Raw genomic sequence first — 14,916 nt, 5'->3', positions numbered from 1 at the left:
TGGTGTCAACTGCTCTTTGTGTTGCTGTGGCTCGAGAGCTCTCTGGCCACCCGCCATTTGAGCTGATGTCTTGCGAGTGAACTACTGACTACCCCAGGAATAGCTGCGTGATAACGTGTTCGTTCCCTTTCCCCGTTCAAGTGCCACTGTATTGTTCATCTCCAGTCAGCGTTGGCAGAGCGCTTTGAGATCTCCAGATGACAAGCGCCGTAGAAGAGCCGGGTACTATGATGAGTGGCTGGGTGGGGTTTTCCCCAAAACACATTGCATCTGTTTCTTATCTCGCTCGCCCCAAGATAAATCAGGAGTAGCTCCGATGGAATCAGCGGGCCTGATTCTTTGCCTTCTTCCTTGGGTCATTTAGAGCTGTCTAAAGGGAATGTTAAAACGGTGGCGTTCTGAATTGCCTGTGAATTTCTGTCCATTCCCTTTGGGGCACCTGGCATTGGCCACAGTCAGAAGACCGGATACTGGGCTAGATGGACCTTTGATCTGACCCAGTATGGCCGTTCTTATGTGTTTTACACACCCACTGCACTGATGTAAATGAAGGTGCAAGGGGTTGGGGGGCCAGCGGCATTAGACTGATGTGAGTTAGTTCAGATCAGGCCCTATCACATTCCTGCTTTATTAATCTCTTTCAGATGATCTGCAGGTCTGACTTGTCACAGGCGGCGGCTGGGGTTGGCTGCACTAAAGCAGCGTCTCAAGTCAAAGGGGCTTTGCTGCTACCGAGTGGGGCGTGATGAGTCTTGCCTTGCTAGCTGGCTTTTAAAGTGCCTGAGTTGCTGTCCGTCCCTGGCACATGCGTCCGACAAAGTGGATTCACAGCTTCTGCTCCAATACGTCTGTCAGTCTATAAGGTGCCCCAGGACGCTTTGCCGCTTGTTCTGTCCCCATCGCTCCTGTCCTGCAGTGCAGTTCCTCTTGGGTTGAACGTTAGGCTGGGTATGTGCTGTAGTCGGAGGGGAGATTGCAGACTGTGTGTAGACACACCCATGCTAGTGTTCATCTAGCTAACGTGGGTGCTGGAGCAGTGAAGCCGCCATATCGTGGACTTCAGCCCAGGTGAGCTGTTGGAAGCCGTACCTAGGGTACCTGGTGGCCTTGTACAGGGCTCTGCTGGGGCTTTGCCGCTGTTTGTACCCGAGCTAGCTGGACTAAAGTGAGCTTGGGTGTGTCTGCCCATGCCGCGGTCACGCTCCGTGATTGCGATGCAGACACACCCTGAGAGTCAGCTGGAGCCCAGGAACACAAAGCTACAAGGGGTCAGTGAAACTCCCATGCCCACCCTCCCCGATTTGTCCTGCCCAACCCTAACCAAGGCCTTTCCAGACAAGTGCCAGGCTGTCACTCGCCTTGCCGCTTTTCGGGGATGGTGCTTGGAGGTGCCCATCCTTGGTACCTGATGGAAGCCATTGGAAGTATTGTGCATGACGACCCAAGGCAGCTGGTGCCCCTCTGCTGCCCCGGCACTGGGCAGGCTGGAGCTTCACAGCATGCTGCTGCCAGAGCCTGAGATCCATCTGCTGCTCCTCAGCTGTCAGCGAGGCTGCTATAACCTGTGACCCATAACTCCATGGGGGATGTGGAAGCAATGGCTGGGTCCCAGGGCAGGAAGGGGTTGGTGGCAATCACTTCACGTGGATGAAAAGGGCTGAAGGCCAAATCCTACCCTTGGACACAAGTGTTTGGCTCCTTTGGGAGCTTTGGCCCAGATCCTCAAAGGCATTTAGGCACCCAACTTCCATGGAAATCAGTGGGAGCTAGGAGCCACAGTACCTCTGGCAGGTTTCAGAGTAGCAGCCATGTTAGTCTGTATTCGCAAAAAGAAAAGGAGGACTTGTGGCACCTTAGAGACTAACCAATTTATTTGAGCATAAGCTTTCGTGAGCTACAGCTCACTTCATCAGACCTGGGCCTGTGTGTGTCTGGTCACCAACCCAGGTGCTTCTGGAGCTGGGTCTAGGCCCAAGGCTTCACTCATACCTGCAGCTGGGGAGATGTTCGCTGCTGGGGAGCATGCGGGGGGGAAGCAAAGAAAGGGGGAGTGTCCCGAGTGCTGCTGTGCCTAGAGCTGTTACCTGCAGCTGTCCAGACCAGCATTTCCCTGACACGACGAGATCCCTGGTTGAACCCTGACCAGGCTGCTCAATGGCTCCTGTGTCCTGTCACTAAAGCTGATAACCTGGCTCCAAACTCCCGGCATTAGTAAATCACGTGTAATAGAGGCAAATTACAATACAGCCTCTGTGAGCCCGCAGCTAAAAGACATCCCAGGGAGATGGCTTTGGTGGCCTTCGCTCCAGTGATCTCAGGATACCGGCCACATTTTATTTTTGTGCCTCAGCCTGCGAATGTGAATCTCTGCTTCTGGACATGCTGAAAACTAAGCAAGCTCCAGCTGGAGTGTTGGCAGGGGCTGGAAGGCCACATCCTTGGCTGGTGGAAGTCAGTGGAGTGACACCAATTCATGCCAGCTAAAGATCAGGCCCACGCGTTCTCAAACACACGCTCTGTCGCTGATGGCTTTCACAGGCAAAAGAAGGGGAATTTCCCAGTGGTGGAAGAGCTGGTCAGGTGAAAAGAAGATCTCCCAAGGGGTGTGCCCCCGTGGGGTATGGGCCAGCTTTTCAGAAAACCCAGCAACCAGGGTTTCAGTGCATGTGGTTGGGGGCGGGGGGCAATTCTCCATTGTTCTTGGCGCTCTGCTGGGTGCTGAGAAGTTTAGTAAACCTACCAGTTGCGTTTCGGGTGTGTGAACCCTGCATTCAAATTTGATTGCAGCACGTGTGAACATGCCCACTGGAGCTGTGATCTAGCTAGCTTTAGGACAGGCTCTATGGGCCCTCCCAGGACCCTAGGTAAGTACTCAGACAGCTGGCCCATGCTGCTATGACTTCACTACTACCGGTCCTTGAGCAAAGCTCACTCAGGTGTGTCTACACATGCTGCAGTTACACCAATTACCGTGCAGTTATCCTCTTAGGTGCCTATGGGTTTGTCTCGATCAGGAAAAGTCACGTTTAGGTTAGGGTTAGTCAGTGAGTGTGTAAGGTAAAGGAGAACTAACCTTGATGCCTTAGTATCATAGGGTTAGAAGGGACCACAAGGGTCATCTAGTCTAACCCCTGCCAAGATGCAGGATTCTCCTAGTCTCAGTAAACCGGAAGTATAGAATCATAGAATATCAGGGTTGGAAGGGACCCCAGAAGGTCATCTAGTCCAACCCCCTGCTCAAAGCAGGACCAATTCCCAGTTAAATCATCCCAGCCAGGGCTTTGTCAAGCCTGACCTTAAAAACCTCAAAGGAAGGAGATTCTACCACCTCCCTAGGTAACGCATTCCAGTGTTTCACCACCCTCTTAGTGAAAAAGTTTTTCCTAATATCCAATCTAAACCTCCCCCACTGCAACTTGAGACCATTACTCCTCGTTCTGTCATCTGCTACCATTGAGAACAGTCTAGATCCATCCTCTTTGGAACCCCCTTTCAGGTAGTTGAAAGCAGCTATCAAATCCCCCCTCATTCTTCTCTTCTGCAGGCTAAACAATCCCAGCTCCCTCAGCCTCTCCTCATAACTCATGTGTTCCAGTCCCCTAATAATTTTTGTTGCCCTTCGCTGGACTCTCTCCAATTTCTCCACATCCTTCTTGAAGTGTGGGGCCCAAAACTGGACACAGTACTCCAGATGAGGCCTCACCAATGTCGAATAGAGGGGAACGATCACGTCCCTCGATCTGCTCGCTATGCCCCTACTTATACATCCCAAAATGCCATTGGCCTTCTTGGCAACAAGGGCACACTGCTGACTCATATCCAGCTTCTCGTCCACTGTCACCCCTAGGTCCTTTTCTGCAGAACTGCTGCCTAGCCATTCGGTCCCTAGTCTGTAGCTGTGCATTGGGTTCTTCCGTCCTAAGTGCAGGACCCTGCACTTATCCTTATTGAACCTCATCAGATTTCTTTTGGCCCAATCCTCCAATTTGTCTAGGTCTTTCTGTATCCTATCCCTCCCCTCCAGCGTATCTACCACTCCTCCCAGTTTAGTATCATCCGCAAATTTGCTGAGAGTGCAATCCACACCATCCTCCAGATCATTTATGAAGATATTGAACAAAACCGGCCCCAGGACCGACACTTGGGGTACTCCACTTGATACCGGCTGCCAACTAGACATGGAGCCATTGATCACTACCCAAGTAGAACCAAGCGCTCTTGGAAATCTGGCCTATGAAGCTCATCTAGTGAAAGGGGAAAGGCAGCAGTTCCCCTGACTTGATTTTAGCTAGATGCAAATTCCAGGTGGCGAGTCTATGAGCAGCCACCTCCCCTAACCGGCACATGCTACAGCATCCCACTGATGCACAGATTCCTGCGGTTGCTGAGATTTCTCTCCTAATGGTTGGCCCTTTATTTCTAAATGTTCTTAGTTTAGTCTATATGCTGCCTGGACCCAGATAAGTTCACGTACCTTTACGGTGAGATGTGAGAGTTTCTTCATCTTGTGTATATTTCTCTTGCTTTCAATAAGTTGAAAACTATGATCAAAAGATCGTAATGAGACTTAATGAAAGATTGAACTATCACCTCAATGTTTTAATTTAACTCCCGAGAGACCACTTGTTTCTTCGTAAGGCTTTAAAGCAAGAGGGATGTCTTTATGCTCTACCGCCGCTCCTGGTTGTGGGTTTGATGCAGGAGTCTCGGGGCGAGGTTCTCTGGCCTGGCTGTGCGGGGTATCGGACTGGGGGGTCGTAAGGGTCCCTTCTAGCCTTAACATCTACGAATTAAGCAAATCTTAAGAGAGTCGCTTCATCTTATCCCCTAGTGAAAGTGGACGCCAGAGGTAACAGGATAGGGGCTCAATCCTGGGAAGTGCTGAACTCTTGGGAGCTCAGCACCTCATGGGATCAGGCCCAGTGTTTGTACTTTCTGGGTCCCCATTATATACTCTGGGACTGAGAGCCCTGGGGTCTGGGTTGCATCCCATGTCTGCCACTGACTCACTATGTGACCTATGGGCAAATCACTGAACCTTTCTGCCTTGGCCTCTCCAGCTGTAAAAAGGGGTTAGCTATGGAGTGGGGCAGAGTTAATTGATTGACAGTGAAGGGCCAGGAGCCAGGCATGGGATGAAAAGATCCAGCATGCCCCCACCTTCGCTAAAGCAAGGGGGATCCTCCCATGCTTAGGGGCAGTGAATTCCCATCAGCGACACTGCAGTTTAAAGGGGAGCGGATAAGAGGTCTGGATCGCGTGTTGTTCCGACCTCTGCCCTGCTCCAGACCATTGACTTCAGCCTGCCATTTGGCCAGGTGTCCTTCATGCAGGCCCTCACTCAGTGGAGCTGTCTGGGACAGGGATGGGGAAGGTCTCTGGGGTGGGCCGGATAGCATGTGATTTGGGAAGGCCAAACAGGAAACTGCCAAGAACCAATGGAAAGGCTGCATCACTAGCTAGCCCCAGAGCGCGGCTGGGGAAGAGCTAAAGCGGAGCAGAAACAGGAGGAGAGGAGCAGCTTTGGCATCTTCTCTGATCATCGGTTGCCTGCTATTTTCCAGGCTGAACGTTGGAGGAGTCCTCGCTTTGTAGTAGTGGCCCTTGTGCTAAGGCTGCCTAACATCTACCATTATACACATTTTTCCAACCGCTATTGGAAGCACTTTAGCACCAGCGTGATTGGCCGCAGGACTTTGAAATTCCTGGGTGGCGATGTGTGGTTCTTTCACCCCTGAGGGCTGCTCACCTCCTCCCCATACTGTGCTGCCCAATGCAGCAGTCTGGGAGCTGACCTGGTCTGTGAAGACGGAGGCAAAAAAAGCACTGAGTACTTCAGCTTTTTCCACATCATCTGTCACTAGGTTGCCTCCACCATTCAGTAAGGGGCCCACACTTTCCCTGACCTTCTTCTTGTTGCTAATATACCTGTAGAAATCCTTCTTGTTACCCTTCACATCCCTCTCTAGTTGCAACTCCAATTGTGCCTTGGTCTTCCTGATTACACCCCTGCATGCTCGAGCAATATTTTTATACTCCTCCCTAGTCATCTGTCCAGATTTCCACTTCTTGGACGCTTCCTTTTTGACATGCTCACAGCAAGTCATAGGTTCCCTGCTCTAACCACTACCTGACACTCCCAGTGGTGGAAATAGAACCCTGGAGTCCTGTCTGCCAGTGTCCCTGTCTCCATCGCTCTCCTCTATTTGTCCCCCGCACTCTGGTTTATTTCTACTCCTTACTAGACTCTAATCCCCTGTCAGAGTTAATTCTCATTCTGCCCTCCACTCGAGAGAAGCTCATTCTAAGTGGAAAGGACACAAAGGTGGGGTGGGGGTGGAGATTGTGAATCCTTCAAGAGGCTTACCCGGCACAGGTGCAGGAGGCCTGTGTCTCAGCTGGAGACGCAAGGTTAGAAGGGGGTTGGTTTTCTGCTCCTGGTTCATGAAAATGAATTTAGCTGGAGACAAGGGAAGGGGCGTGAGTCATAAACTGTAAGGCCAAAAGAGGCAGTGCAGTGGCCTGAGACCTTGATTCTATTCCTGGCTGTGCCAATGGCATGCTGGGTGACCTTGGGCAAGTCACTTGGCCGCTCTGTGCCTCAGTTTCCCCATCTGTAAAATGGGGATAATGACACTGCTCTGTGAAGGGCTTTGAGATTTATGGGTGAAAAGTGCCAGGTATTTCTAGTCTGACCTCCTACATGTGAATGTCATCCAGTTACCTCTGCCTTGAGCCCAATAACGTGTGTTTGGCCAAGTGTCTCTCCCAGCAAGGCAGCCGGTCGGGGACTTGAAGAGAGCAAGACATGGAGAATCTTGGGAGTTTGTTCCCGTGGTTACTCCCCTCATGGTGACAAACGGGGGCCTGATTTCTAATCTGAATGTGTCTGACTTCAGCATCCAGCCATCGGTCCTTGGTCTGCCTCTCTGCTAGATTCACGAGCCCTTTGGGGCACAGGATTGTCTCCTAAACCCTCACATTGTGTTGCTCCAGAGCAGCGGCAGGAGTGATCAGTTAAAAGGCCTCGGAGCCTGGTTTTCTTTTCCTGGCTGCAGAAATCTGGCTAATGAGCCCCCCCTCCTTGGACAGCCCCAGGGTGTAACTCATTTTTCTGGGCATGGCTAGATACCATCCACAAATGACAAACGTGTTTCAACCAGTGTGGCTGAAGGGGGCCGGCTAACCAGGCGCTGACGGATGTGAGGGAGGAATGATTTTAGGGTGTTCGGAGGACATATCATTAGAGGCAATGGGATGAAAGGAAAAGGTAGGTGACATAGCAGGAAAAACTTCCTCCTGGTGCAGATCGGAGGGGGTGGGGGGAGTTGTCTCCCAGAGGAAGTGGTGGGAGCCCCAGGGCTTGAGTCAAACTAGAGTAAAAAATGCCCAGGGTGATACGCTGCAGGGAATGATCCTGCACTGGCCTTGGGAGCTGGACTAACAGCTCAGACCCAGCTGCAGTTGCTGCACTATGCAAAACAGTGTAGCCTAGGGGATAAAGCACTGACCTGGGACAGAAGAAACTGGGTTTTATTCCTGGCTCTGCCAGGGTGACCGTAGGCAAATAATTTCCCCACTCTGTGCCTCGGTTTCCGCATCTGATACTGACCTCCTTGGTAAAATGCTTTGAGATCTATGGCTTAAAAGCCCTATATATCAGTTAGGCATGATTATTATTGTTGTTGTTATCGTGCTTATTCTTAGCCCAGGAAGTGCCTTGAGCTAGACTGGGCTCAACACAATCTCCAGGCCGATTCCTGAACATGCTTTGCGGCAGGTCCAGCCAGCCACCGCCCTGTGGGGATGGGATCAGAGCTGGGGCGGGGGAAGTCACCTTTCCCTTGAGCTCCAGCTGGAAGGGATCTCCTGCCATCTGTGGCGCTGGGAGATTGGCTGAGGGATTAGGATGGGGTCATCTGACTCAGGCTGTGTGTCGCGTCTTCATGGCAGAGCCCAGGGCCAGGTTCCCAAGGGCTCAGCACCCACCTTTGGGGCCAGGTTTTTGAGCGAGCCGTGCACCCGGCAGCTCCTGTGGGCGTCACTTAGGGCCTCCTCTTTGAAGAGCCTGGCCCAGATAAATAGCTTAGGTCAGAGATGCCCAATAACCGCAAATAATAGCACTTGGACGTGTCAGCTCTTCCTTTGGCGCCCAAAGGCTGAGGGGGCCCTGCAGCCTCGGCTGTGTGCGTTCGGGTACCGCAGAGCGGGCGGTTGTGGGGCTCGTACAGGACGGGGGCATCAGCAGGGCTTCAAGGGCACCGGGTCACAAGGACCCCGGGAAATAACGTTTCTACAATTGGAGCTGGGTCACTGAGGGGTGCACACATCAGCCCAACCTGCAGGAAACCCCCCCTCTGATTGGCTGCCTTCACTACCGCCCCACCCCCTGGGGGAGAGCAGCCAATCAGAGGCAGGCGGTGCAGTCGCGAGCCCCCATCGTTCTCACAGGAGAGCCCAGCAGCGCAAAGTGGGTCGGCTCCCCCTTCCCCTCCTGGGAGCAATGGGGACCGGGTGGCTCCTCTCCTTGCAGCACCCGCCTGGGAAGGGCTGGGGGGTGGAGTCCCAGCAGCTGCCGGAGAAGCAGAGGTGCGGGGGGCACAGAACTGATGGGGGGCAGGCAGATGCAATGTCACTTCCCTTGCCGTAGACAATGATTCCCTCCACCCTCTGGACTATTTTTGGACCCCTTTAAGCCACGGGCGTCAGGACTCCTGGGTTCTGGTCCTAGCTCCACCATTGACTCGTGAGGTGACTTTATGTAAGTCACATCCCCTCTCCAGGCCCGGGTTGCCCCACGTCGAATGGGGCTAACGCTATGACCCAGCCCTGGGGCTGATTCGTTCCTGTTGGGGCGACTCTCTGAGCGCTTGTGGAAGGATGGTGCTGGAGACGGGCCAAGGGCTGTTGTTACTCCCTGAACCCCATCAGCGCAGGTGGCGTTTTACAGCCTCGGGCTCCTTCCCTCCTGGGGGACGGGGCTGTCTCCTCGTTCTGGAGCAGGGGAGGGATCCCAGCAGGGGAGGGATCCCAGAGACTAGACTCCAAAGCCCCTCCAGCCCCTTGTGTTGTACTCACCACCTGCTCACACCCTTTGCTGGTGCAAGGCTCTCGTCCTCTGAGGGCTCTGCCTTCTGCTCTCCTGGCAGCCAACCCGCCAGGCCTGACCAGGAACATGTCTGGGAGATGCCAACTGGGGTGTCGGCAAGGGCTGTGCCACCGGGGAACAATACGGGAGAGGAAATTGGACCTACCTATCCCCTCTCCCCACTGACCCTGCTTGGTACAGTTTGCAGCGGTAAGGGGGTGCACGGTCTTGTAGCACAGTCTGGGTGGCTGGAGAAGGGGCAGAACTGCTCTGACTAGCATGGCCCCACTCTCCGCTCTGAGTCACGGCTCTGCCAGGAGGGGTGTGCTCTGCCAGCTGAGTAAGGGGGAACCAGAGGCCGGTTCTCAGCCTGTCTTCACCCACCAGCCTCCCATCCAGCTTGGGTGGGGGTGAGGGAGAGCACGCTGAGATGCCTATGAGCCTCTGCAGCACTCCAAAGTTGGCCTCTCTGCCCTGGGTGGAAGTGAACGAATGTGCCGGAACTGGCTTGCTCCACGGGCCCCGATCCTGTACAGTGCTGCTCGCAGCAGGGAGCAGAAGGTGCTCAGGCCCTTAAGACTGTGGCCAAGCTGAGTAACACCACCCCACCACCGTCATGCACCCCCTCTAGGGTGGAGCGTGCCTGCCGGTGGACAACACTGCAAAATCTGAACCTGGAACCAACAGCTACCCTGGGGGGAGGGGTAGCTCAGTGGTTTGAGCATTGGCCTGCTAAACCCAGGATTGTGAGTTCAATCCTTGAGGGGGCCATTTAGGGATCTGGGGCAAAAATTGGGGATTGGTCCTGCTTTGAGCAGGGGGTTGGACTAGATGACCTCCTGAGGTCCCTTCCAACCTTGATACCTTTCATAATCTTTCATAACCACACAGACCAGGGAGCGTCTGTGTTTCATAAAGTCCCAGCCAGCCCAATGCAAGGGGGTGTTGGGAGACTCCATGAATGAATATTTACCAAGCACTTTGGCTGAGAGACTCCATGGCAAGGTGACGCCTTGTTTGTATTGATCCAAGGCTCCTCTGCTGTTTGCCAGGGTGTTTCCCCAGGCCAGGAGATCCCAACCCATTGTCAAAGTCTGGCGGGCTCCATGCTCCACCTCTAGGCGAGCCGCTTCCAGACTGGAGCTGCCAGGCCAGTTAATCCCCCCTGGGTCAGCTGGGGCCACAGGTCTGATGTGACACATCTGCCTCGCTTAGACTGGCTGTGGGGCGCCCTGCATTGTCCTTATTGTCACCACCTTCATGGGGAAGAGGAGCTCTTCGGCCCAGTCTGTGCAGTCATTTGACCCCCCCAACTGGTCATGGGGCTGGCTCCGGGTGTGGTGTGTGCCCCCCCCAGATAGTAATGGGGGAAGCTGGCAGGGGGTCAGCTGGGGGAGGGAGGGAAGCTGACGGGCATTTTATACCCAGACTGAATTCACTACCCGAGGTAAATCAGACTCAGGCTTATAAACGGGGTTGAGGCTCCGAGTGAACAGAACAGAGAAGGGTGTAGACACGTCACTGAGCTGGGACCAGCAGGTGTGGGGGGTTTGCAAGCCTGGGCCAGCCCTAGAGGAGGAGGACAATAACCAGTTCTGCAGGCTTGTAGCTCTCCTTTCATCTGGGAGCATCAAAGCCCTTTGCAAACACTCAGCAGCGTCTGGGAGGCTGGTTAATTTCCAGGTGGATGCCACCCAAGAAGGAGGTTGTTCCCTGGGGCTTCCACTAGGGCGGGCTATGCTGGAAAAAGGGGTTTGGAACGATGCAGGGTGGCGCAGGGCACTGCCCCACCTCCTGACATGACGCCCTCCCTGACAGCTCCCTCAGCAGGCCAGCAGTGGGGAGGTGGGTCGAATCAGGTCAGGATTAAGGCTGAGGAGCAGTCAGAATGGGGGTGGTGGGTGAAGAGCCAGGAGGACAGAAGGGGGCTTGATGGGCGCACAGGGAGAACTTGGTCTTTTGGGCACACAGGGAAAGTGTGGGAAGGTGTTTGGAGGACTATCACACTCAGGTGGTTTACCCTGCATCCCCACTGCACACTGTGGGGTTACCAGCCCTAGTGAAAGCAGCACCCAGGTGTTAGTCTATCCCCTCCGCTGGGCCAGCTAGCCTGGGTTGAAAGCACCACTCCACTCAGGTCAGAGAGTTTTGTGTGTGGACGGGAGCCGGGTTAAGGGCAGAGCCTTGCAGTGAAGATGCTCCCTTTTAAGGCTCACATATCTTGGCTGCACTTTGAGGCTCCAGGCTGGAGGCTGATTTCAGCCTTCTGAAGCCTGTGAATGATTTTTGCGCTCTGTGCCCAAGACCCACCCTGTGTGCTCCTCACACCCGCAGGCCCAGCACCCCAGTCCCCTCGTCCCCTGTGCAATGCCCACTGGGTAACGGGCTCTGCCAGCGCTCACGATGTGGCTGCTGGGCGTGAAAGGCTGCCGCTGGAGGTGGTGGAAAGGGTGATTTTCAGGAAGGTCTGGACTCTGGTGCCCAGTCCGGTTGTCATGACAGCTGGAGCACTCCAAATATCCAACCCCTTGTTTTATAATGGGACATAGAAATGCTGCGAATCTGCATATTCAGGGCCCGGGTCTCAGTTCCTCCCTCACTGCATGTATGGCAGGGACAGAAGGGTGGGGGAAAGGCAAACATGACCTTACACCACCTTTGCACTCCCTGTATTCTGGGACCTGTTTGGCTTCTGGTGTAATTAGAGTAGCCCTCAGGCTGCTCTAACTTGTGCTCTACTGCTTATGGGCCACAGGGAGCCAAGAATAGCCACAGTGCAGAGCACTCTAGCCATGTCCCTGATATGCCCCTATGCTGGGGACTGGAGGCAGGGCTGGTTTAGTGTCCTGGGACCATATTCACCTACTTTAAGGCTCCTTTATACTGCCAGACTGGCACTCAGGGGCCTTGGCATAACTGAGAATCAGGTTCTGAATATTTTAAACACCCGCACTTCCCGGTGTCAACATCTGAACCAGACGCTCGATGGTTTATTACGTGCAGTAACTTTTTTAAATGGTTCAGACACGTTGGGTTGTAGTAAGAGCTGGTCTGCAGGGGGAAGGTTCAGCAGTTAAACTACAGGGATGAATGTAAACTGATTTAGACTGGGGCAAACCCACAGTGGGGATGCCCCTATTTCAGTCTGAGTGGCTTATATAAGATTGAGCTTCTTATTAAATATTCGCAAAAAGAACAGGAGGACTTGTGGCACCTTAGAGACTAACAAATTTATCTGAGCATAAGCTTTCGTGAGCTACAGCTCACTTCATCGGATGCATTCAGACAGGAATTCTGATGAAGTGAGCTGTAGCTCACGAAAGCTCATGCTCAAATAAACTGGTTAGTCTCTAAGGTGCCACAAGTCCTCCTTTTCTTTTTGCGAATACAGACTAACACGGCTGCTACTCTGAAACCTGTCATTATTAAATATTATTGCCATTATTATTTGTAGGACCAGTGATGGAGCAGAATCCCACTGCGCTGGGTGCTGTACAAACACAGAACAAAGGGACAGTCCCTGCCCCCAAGGAGCTTACAATCTAAGTATAAGACAAGAGATAACTGCAGGCATGGGAGTTCAAGGACAATATTGCTTAGCATGATAGGCTGTGGTCTCAGCAGCATTGTCAAGTTTTCTGTACCAAGCTCTTATACAGGTTTTCATCAGTCGAGCTCAAAGCGCTTTAAAAACTAGGTCAGTATCATGACCCCCATTATACAGATGGGGAAACTGAGGCACAGAGAAGGGCAGTGACTTGCGCAAGGTCACCCAGCAGCAGAGCCGGGAATAGAACATAGGTCTCCTGCGTCCCAGTCTCTGTCCACCAGGCCACTGGGCCTCCCCAGTAAGCCGCCGTCAAACTGAAGTAAGAGCGTCCATACAGGGCTCTGCACCGATATCACTACATTGGTTGTAAAACCCACTCTCGTGTAGCCACGTCCGAAGAATCCTAGCCGCATGCCCATGCAATGTGAGGCTATTTGATCCCAGGAAACGATGGGCCCCCATCCTGTTTGCACAGACCCCTGTGATGACATACCCTCAGTTTACAGCTCTGTTACTTTTACCAATGAGGCTTCCTCTCTGGGAGTTTTATCTTATTCCCTGCTCTGAAAACAGCCATCCAGGTGCAGAGCTGAGCGTACTCAACATCCCTGCTAAAATAACGGGACCTTTGCCGTCCGCTGCTGCTGTGCCATCCATGTGGCGCCCGCGTGGATCATGCTAAGGTCCCTGGAGCCTCTTTGGAGCCTGCAGATTAAAACGCCAAGATAGACTGACACGTTTAGTACAACTGGATCACTCCTGCTTGAGAGGCGAAGGCTGGGTAGGGCGCTAGCCTAGGAGGTGGGAGATCTGGGGTCAAGCTGCTGCTCTGCCACGGATTCTTTGCATGGCCCTTGGACACGTCACATCGTCTCCCTGCGTCTCAGCTCCTCCCAGCTGTACAATGCGGATTGTTGCCCTGCCTGGTGTATGGTAAAGACTGTGAGGTGCTCAGATATTAGGGTAACGTGGGGGCCAGTTAAACACCAGAGGTTACAACCTGTTATTGATCCGGTGTGTTATGAGATAGGGTACTGGACTGGGAGCAGGTGCGGCAGGTTTGTATAATTTTTGGTAGTGCCCAGAACAGGTCCAAGTCCTGCCCCCACCCCCGCATATTGTTGCACATAACAAAATTAATGGGGTGGAGCCGAGGGGTTTGGAGCATGGGAGGGGGGTCAGGGCTGGGTCAGAGGGTGCGTGTGGGGGGGGGCGGTGAAGGCTCTGGCTGGGGATGAGGGGTTTGGGGTGTGGGAGGGGCTCAGGACTAAGGCAGCGGGTTGGGGTGTGGGTTGGGACCGGGGATGAGGGGTTCACAGTACAGGAGGGGGTCAGGGCTGGGGTAGAGGGGGATGCTCGGGGCAGCAGGTGGGGCTGGGGGAGAGACCTGGCCCTGAACATTGGTGGGTCCAGGCCCCCATGCCCTGAATTTGTTGGAGCAAGGGCACCATGGGCCCATATAACTCGCCGCCCCTGATCGGGAGAGCTGTTATTGGTGTGACGGTAGTGCTTAGAGACCCGGTTGTACAGGGTGCCGTACATCCAGGTAACAAGAGACAGTACCTGTCCCCAAGAGCTCACCCCCGAAATAGACACAACATACAGGAGAGGCAGAGAAGTGACTGGTCCAAGGTTGCCCAGCAGAACCAGGAAGAGAACCCTGACTCCCGTCTGCATTGCCACCTGGATTCTAGCTCTGGCTCTGACACTCACCCGGGTGCCTCAGTTTCCCATTCTGTAAAGCGCTTTGAGATCCACCGTTGAAAAACTCAGGGAAGTTGCTCAGAGTTGTTGTTTGATCCCTGGTTCAGCAGGGACCCTTGGCTGGATAATGCCAGCCACGGCACAGGGGATGCAGCCGGTGCGCTCGGAATGGGACAGGTCCCCTGGCTTGCACACTCTGACCCCTCCCTGGTCACCTCCTGGGTTGAGTGGCCTCTTCTCGCTAATCCAAGGAGTTTTTAATGCAGCTTGAGAGAAACTCCGGCCTCTGTCCCCCATGTTCCTGTGCAAGAAGCCCCAACCTCCTGCCCAGCCTGCAAATAAGGAAGTGGGGATAGTGTCGCTACAGTATGTATGAAGTATGAATACCTCACCCCCCCGTTTTGCACAGCTTCCAGAGTAACTGGGCGCGGGGGGGGGGGGATTCAAGCATAAAGCAGGCACCTAGCCTACCGGGAGATGGGGGGTTCGCTGCCGCAAATGAAGCAAACTCGGGCTTGCAAAGGGTGGGGTGAATAGTTCACCCAATTAAGCATGGAAATAGCAGCCATGCAAA

The sequence above is a fragment of the Lepidochelys kempii genome, chromosome 25 (genome assembly GCF_965140265.1).
Source record: "Lepidochelys kempii isolate rLepKem1 chromosome 25, rLepKem1.hap2, whole genome shotgun sequence".
Classification (NCBI taxonomy): Eukaryota; Metazoa; Chordata; order Testudines; family Cheloniidae; genus Lepidochelys; species Lepidochelys kempii.
The sequence above is the reverse complement of the archived record's forward strand: the minus strand, read 5'-3'. Positions refer to the sequence as shown.